General features: G+C 36.9%; 1 pseudogene; it reads right to left on the reverse strand.

Moving 5' to 3' along the window:
* Window positions 1–959: 959 nt before the first annotated feature.
* LOC119051876 (40S ribosomal protein S24-like) lies at window positions 960–2,445 on the reverse strand (annotated as a pseudogene).
* Window positions 2,446–6,112: the final 3,667 nt, after the last annotated feature.

Raw genomic sequence — 6,112 nt, forward strand, 5'->3', positions numbered from 1 at the left:
GTGAGAAAATATAGAAATGTTTTATAATTGATGGAATTAATATGGTACTAAAAAATACAGGTATGAGTTCCAGGAAGCACAGAGTTTTTGAAGAATGTGTCCCTCAGGGCACTCCCTGGGTGCCACTGAGACACCTGGCTTTCCCACAGCCAGACAACCTGACGCTAGTCATAGACATTGCTCATATGCTTTATGCACACAGCTCCATGCACTTCCACCCTCAGAAGTTATACCCGCCCTTCAGATACACTTTTTAAATACTTGGGAATATGTGATTCTGGCAGTTAGAACTAAAAATTTTTATACATCTGGGCTTTAAGGGGCCTGAAGTTAACCATACTTCGTAGTGGTTTTCCGGGGACAGGTACTAGTTTACATGTATTATCAAAGCATAATTGTCTTTCCTTGTAAAATGAGTTGTAACTTCATCTAGTTAATAAAAGGATAGAAAAGCTGTACTCCTTAGTCCAGGGTAGCAGCAGTGTTCTTGCCTTTTTCTGGAGCCCAGAGAAGGAAACAACATCCACTCAAGGCACTAGCACCCTAAGTTTGCAAGTTTAGAATGGAAGTGTCACTTCTCTGGGACCTTGTAGTAGCAGAACCTTACCACTCTCAGAGACACTTTTAGAACAGCAGGTGCCAGAGACCTCCACAGACAGAGACATAGTTTTGTTAAAGAGGAACATACATAAGAATAGTTGTCACATAATGAAATGATACAGGAGAGGAAAATTAAGCTAATCCCCAAAACAAACGAACAAACAGCCTAGGAACTTGAGGCAATTAGCATTCTGTACATATGATGGCTCTGCCAATCACCTCTCTTCACCTTCTTTATCCTCTCCTTTAGCTAATGAAAGTCACACACATACACACTTTATTTACTTATTTTTTACACATCAAAGTTCTTAGCTTATTAATGCTCATATGAAAAATCTGCACAATCACCAAAGATAAAGTCACTGAAGAATCTTCACTCCTTCTGTGGTCTGATCTCCACCCCACTTTTTGCCAGCACCAACATTGGCCTTTGCAGTCTCCCTGAGTTCCTTAAGTCTTTTCTTGCATTTCTTTCTCAGTTTTTTGAGGTCTTGTCTTCTCATACAGGTCATGTCTTGCAAGTCCATGTTTGGGTCCATTTTTCTTCATATAATCCAAGAATCATAAATCATACCACAGCCAGTTGTCTTACCACCACCAAAATGACTTCTGAACCCAAACACAAAGATGATATCTGGTATGTTCTTATACATTTTGGCAAGGTTTTCCAAAATTTCTGTCTTAGGCACTGTTGCCTTTCCAGGCTGAAGGGCATCAATGACCATTTATTTCTGCTGAAGCAGTCTGTTGGTCACAAATTTCCTGGTCTGGATAGTTACTATGTCACTTATGATGGTGGCCAATATCCAAGCAGCCAGAGAAGAAAAGAGCCACACATACAAGTGTTAGTTGGGGAAGTAGCTACTGGCCTTGTGACAAAGGTTATGAATGTGTGTGCTTTTGTGCATCTTCCATATCACCTCTTTGAAAAGAATTTACTTATTTTCCAGAACCTTGTTATCTCTTCCTATGATCTTGAACAAAGGTATGGTGCCCAGGGGCCAGCATTGACCCTGCCAATCATGCTAACGAGAATGCTACCCTAGTCAGTGACAGAATGACAGGAAGGAGGCTGTGTCCCTGACCGCCCTGTGAACAGAGCTCCCTATGCTCTATGCCTGACCTATTATGTGAGACAGAAATACAGTCCTATGTTAGATAAAAAGCTATAATTCTGAGTCTCTTTTTAAAAGCAGATTAAATTATTTATTTTTATGTTTTTATTATAGCTTTCAGTCATACTTTATATTGTTTTGGTGTATAACATAGTAATTAGACAATCCTATATTTTACAAAGTATTCCCTCCCAGTACTTCCAGTACCCACCTGGCACCGTACATAGTCATTACAATATTATTGACTTATTCCCTATCCTCTATTTATGTTCCTATGACTATTTTGTAGCTGCCTATTTGTACTTATTTTTCTTAAACAAAGATTTTATTTATTTTCTGGGAGAGAGGGAGGGATAGAAAAAGAGAGGGAGCAAAACATTGATGTGTAAGAGAGAAACATTGATTAGTTACTCCAATTTGAGACTGTCTGCAACCCAGGCATGTTCCCTGAGAGGGAATCAAACCAGTGACTTTTCCCTTTGCAGGATGGTGCTCAACCAACTGAGCCATGCTTTCCAAGGCTCAATTTGTAGTTCCTAATGCCTTCATCTCTTTCTCTCAGTCCCCTAACCCACGCTCTCCTCAGCACCACCAGTGGGCTCTATGTGTCTATGAGTCTGTTTCACTATTGTTTGTTTATTTTATTTAGAACATTCCACATATAAGTGAAATCATGTGGTGTTTGCCTTTCTCTGACTCACTTAGCATTATACCCTGTACGTCCATCCATGCTGTCACAAAGAGTAAGACTTTATTCTTTCTTATTGCTAATATTCTATTGTGTATATGAGGTCGGTCTGGAAAAGTCCGGCCATTGTTAATATAATGAGAACAGTTTGCATGACACCTAACATGGCAGCCAAGGAGAGTGGACTGGACTACACATGCATGAACAATGACAACTTCACTATACTAGTCAGTGGGGGTGGTAGATACCATTGAGTGAGCATATGTATGGTGTGGCTATCAGATTCAAAATGACTGAGTGAGTAGAGCCATAGATCTGCATTAAATTTGCATTAAGCATTTATATTCCTTTGTGGACACTATTCAGATGACTAATGAGGCTTTTGGGGATGATGCAATGAGTGAAGCACAAATGAAAGTGTGGCACAAATGTGTCAAAGACGGTCGAGAATCTGTTGAAAGTGATTCACGTTCTGGAAGGCCTGCGACAAGCAGAACACCTAAAAATGTTGAATTCAGCACCCCATACAGCCTAGATTTGGCGCCCTGTGATTTCTGGCTTTTCCTAAACCTGAAATCACTTTGGAAAGGGAAGAGATTTCAGACCCACAGCAAGATTCAGGAAAATGCAATGGGACGGCTGATGGTGATTCCAACAAAGGATTTTGTAGAGTGTTTAAAACAGTGGGAAGGATGCTGGCAGAACTGTGTGAGGTCCCATGATGCCTATTTTGAAGGGGACTGAGGCATCATTGTCCTATGTGCAATGTTTCTTGTATCGTGTATCTCTTTCAATAAATGCATCTTTTTCATATTACATAGCTAAATACTTTCTGGACAGGCCTCATATGTAGCACAGTTTAACTAATCAAGATACCATAAGATAAATATAATAAAAATAAAATGAAACAAAGGAATGAATACATAGGACACCTTGGAAAAAACAAATAAATTTGAAAAGATCTCCAAATAAAATAGAAACACACTAAAAATAAATAAAAACAAAATTAGAAATGTATGTGTATGAATGCCAGCATTGTTTGCAGAGTAATTTCAGAAGGAGAGATTATACATAAAGGAGGTAATATTTTAATGACAATGAGTGATAATTTTCTAGAATTGAGGAATTTGAGAATCTTCAGATTATAAAACCCATTTCATGCTATGAAGTTTATACCCAAACAGTGTTATGAATCTGCAGAACTCTTAAGGTAAATAAAAATTAGTATATGGTGATGGAAGGAGACTTGACATGGGAGGTAAACACACGATACAATACACAGATGAGGTATTATAAAATTGTGCACCTGAAACCTATATAATTTTATTAAGCAATGTCACTCCAATAAATCAATAAAAAGAAAAAAGAAATTAATATAGGCAACAATAAAGTGATAGCTGACTACAAAACAGGAATAATGAAAACAAGAATCAAGTGAAATAACATTTTTAAATACCCAGGAAAATTAATTGTCAACACCAAGTTAAATTGTTTCTTAGAGTTAAAGATGAAATAGAGTCATTTTAAAACAAGAAACACTGCCAGACTAGCCCTGGCTGGTGTGGCTCAGTGGATTGAGTGCCGGTCTGCCAACCCAATGGTCACCGGTTTGATGTCCAGTCATGTATGAAGACTTCCCACTTAACCATAAATTGCTTTCTCTGAGCAGAATATATAATTCCATGTGACTCATTTCTCTCATTATAGCACTTCATTCCATTGGTTAAGTCTTCCTAAATACCATGACAATAACAATGTTATCTGGAGTTAGCCTATCACTGCAAACTTGCCCCCTATGTCAAAAATATTGTCCTGTTAATCTCTAGATATTGTATTGTCATGAATATCATTTTCTGTGGTATTTAGAATGACAACTTCAGGTTTGCATTCTTCACCCCTGTCAAATTTCAGATAAAACCCAAAATCTTATCAACTTAAATATCAGCTATAAGAAAGGTCAAAAGAATTCTTATAACATGTAATTTTGAAGGTCTTCACTCTGTGGCTAGTATATGTATATGGCATTATTCTTTTTAATTGAATTTAGTGGGGTGACAGTTAATGAAATTATGTAGGTTTTAGGGGTACAGTTCTACAATACATTATCTGTATATTGTATTGTGTATTCACCATCTTTAGTCACATTTCCTTCCATCAATATTCACTCTTCGTTTACCTCTCTTACCTCTCTCCCACCTCCTTTTTCCCTCTGGTAATTTTTTACTATTTTCTGTCTATGAGGTTTGGAGGTGTTTTGTTTTGTTTTTTGTTTAATCCCTTCATCTTTTTAACCCAGTCCCACAACCCTCTCCCACCTGACAGTCCTTAGTCTGTCTCTATGCGTCTGTTTTTATGTTATTTGTTAGTTTATTTTGTTCATTAAATTCTACATGTAAGTGAGATCATATGGCATTTTCTCTGACTAGCTTATTTCACTTAGCATAATACTCTCCAAGTCCATCCATGCTGTTACAAAAAGTAAGATTTCCTTTTTTTTTCATAGTCATGTAGTATTTTGTTGTGAAAATGTACCACAGCTTTTTTATCCACTAATCTACTAATGGGCACTTGGGCTGCTTCCAAATTTTGGATATTGTAAATAGTGTTGCAATGAACAAAAAGGTGTATATATTCTTTTAAATTAGTGTTTTGGGTTCCTTCAGATATATTCCCAGAAGTGGAATTGCTTGGTCAGAAATTTTAGTTTTTAGTTTCCTCAGGAAATTCCATACTGTTTTCCACAGTGACTGCCCCAGTTAGCATTTCCACTGAACAGTGCACAAGGGTTTTCTTTCAGGTGTATGGCATTATTATATTGGTAAAATAATTTACCAAAATTATTATTTTGTAAAATAATAATTTTAAAATTATTAAAAATAATTTAATAATTTTACCAAATTATTAAATTTAGTAAAATAATAAAGAACATTAACTGGGCAGATTTTCCTCTGACAATTGCTGCTTAAGGTGGAATCTAGAACATACTCCAATTTTTGCTGAATATACTCTTGAGGCATTCCTTCTCATAGGGCTCCATGAAATTTGAATTTAAGAAACAACAAAAAATATTTAACTTCTTCTGCATTTACTTTTTTTTGCTTGCAATAACAACAGTGATTATAGGCCCATTCGTTTCATTACAAATGGTCATGTGTTTCCCTTCACATAGTGGGAAGGTGATGATCTCTCATCTGGAATTTGGTGAGCAAGTAAGCTGATAGACATAAGAATGGCAGAATATGGACATAAGCCAGAAAAGGCAAATCTGGTAGGGGGGATTGAAACAGCCTTTACCTCCCTCTATGAATCAGAAAGGATGAGAAGGTTTCGTCTGAGTTGCTATAACTCCCAGGAAGATAGCTGAGTTTGTGCTGTCTTCCTTCTGCTGCAAGTGGAACCTATTACATCAAATAAAGAAATGACCCATAGCAACAAAAGGATATGGTACAGACCCTCACTGTTGTAAAGAAGGCTACCAAAAACCAAACAAATAAACAAACAGGAAAACAAACAAAAATAAGCCTTCTCAACATGATGTTATCGAATGGAGTTGTGGAAACATATCCTTGGTCACCTGTCGATCACCTAATGTGCTAAAAGAAAGTATCAGACATAATGATTTCTAACGTCTAAAGAAGGTGTCATGGACCAAACATGACCTCTGTGGTTTATCCACAATTTCCTGCATTCTGTGAAGCTTTTAAGACAC

This window comes from Artibeus jamaicensis, unplaced genomic scaffold (genome assembly GCF_021234435.1).
Source record: "Artibeus jamaicensis isolate MK-2021 breed Jamaican fruit bat unplaced genomic scaffold, CSHL_Jam_final scaffold_286, whole genome shotgun sequence".
NCBI lineage: Eukaryota > Metazoa > Chordata > Mammalia > Chiroptera > Phyllostomidae > Artibeus > Artibeus jamaicensis.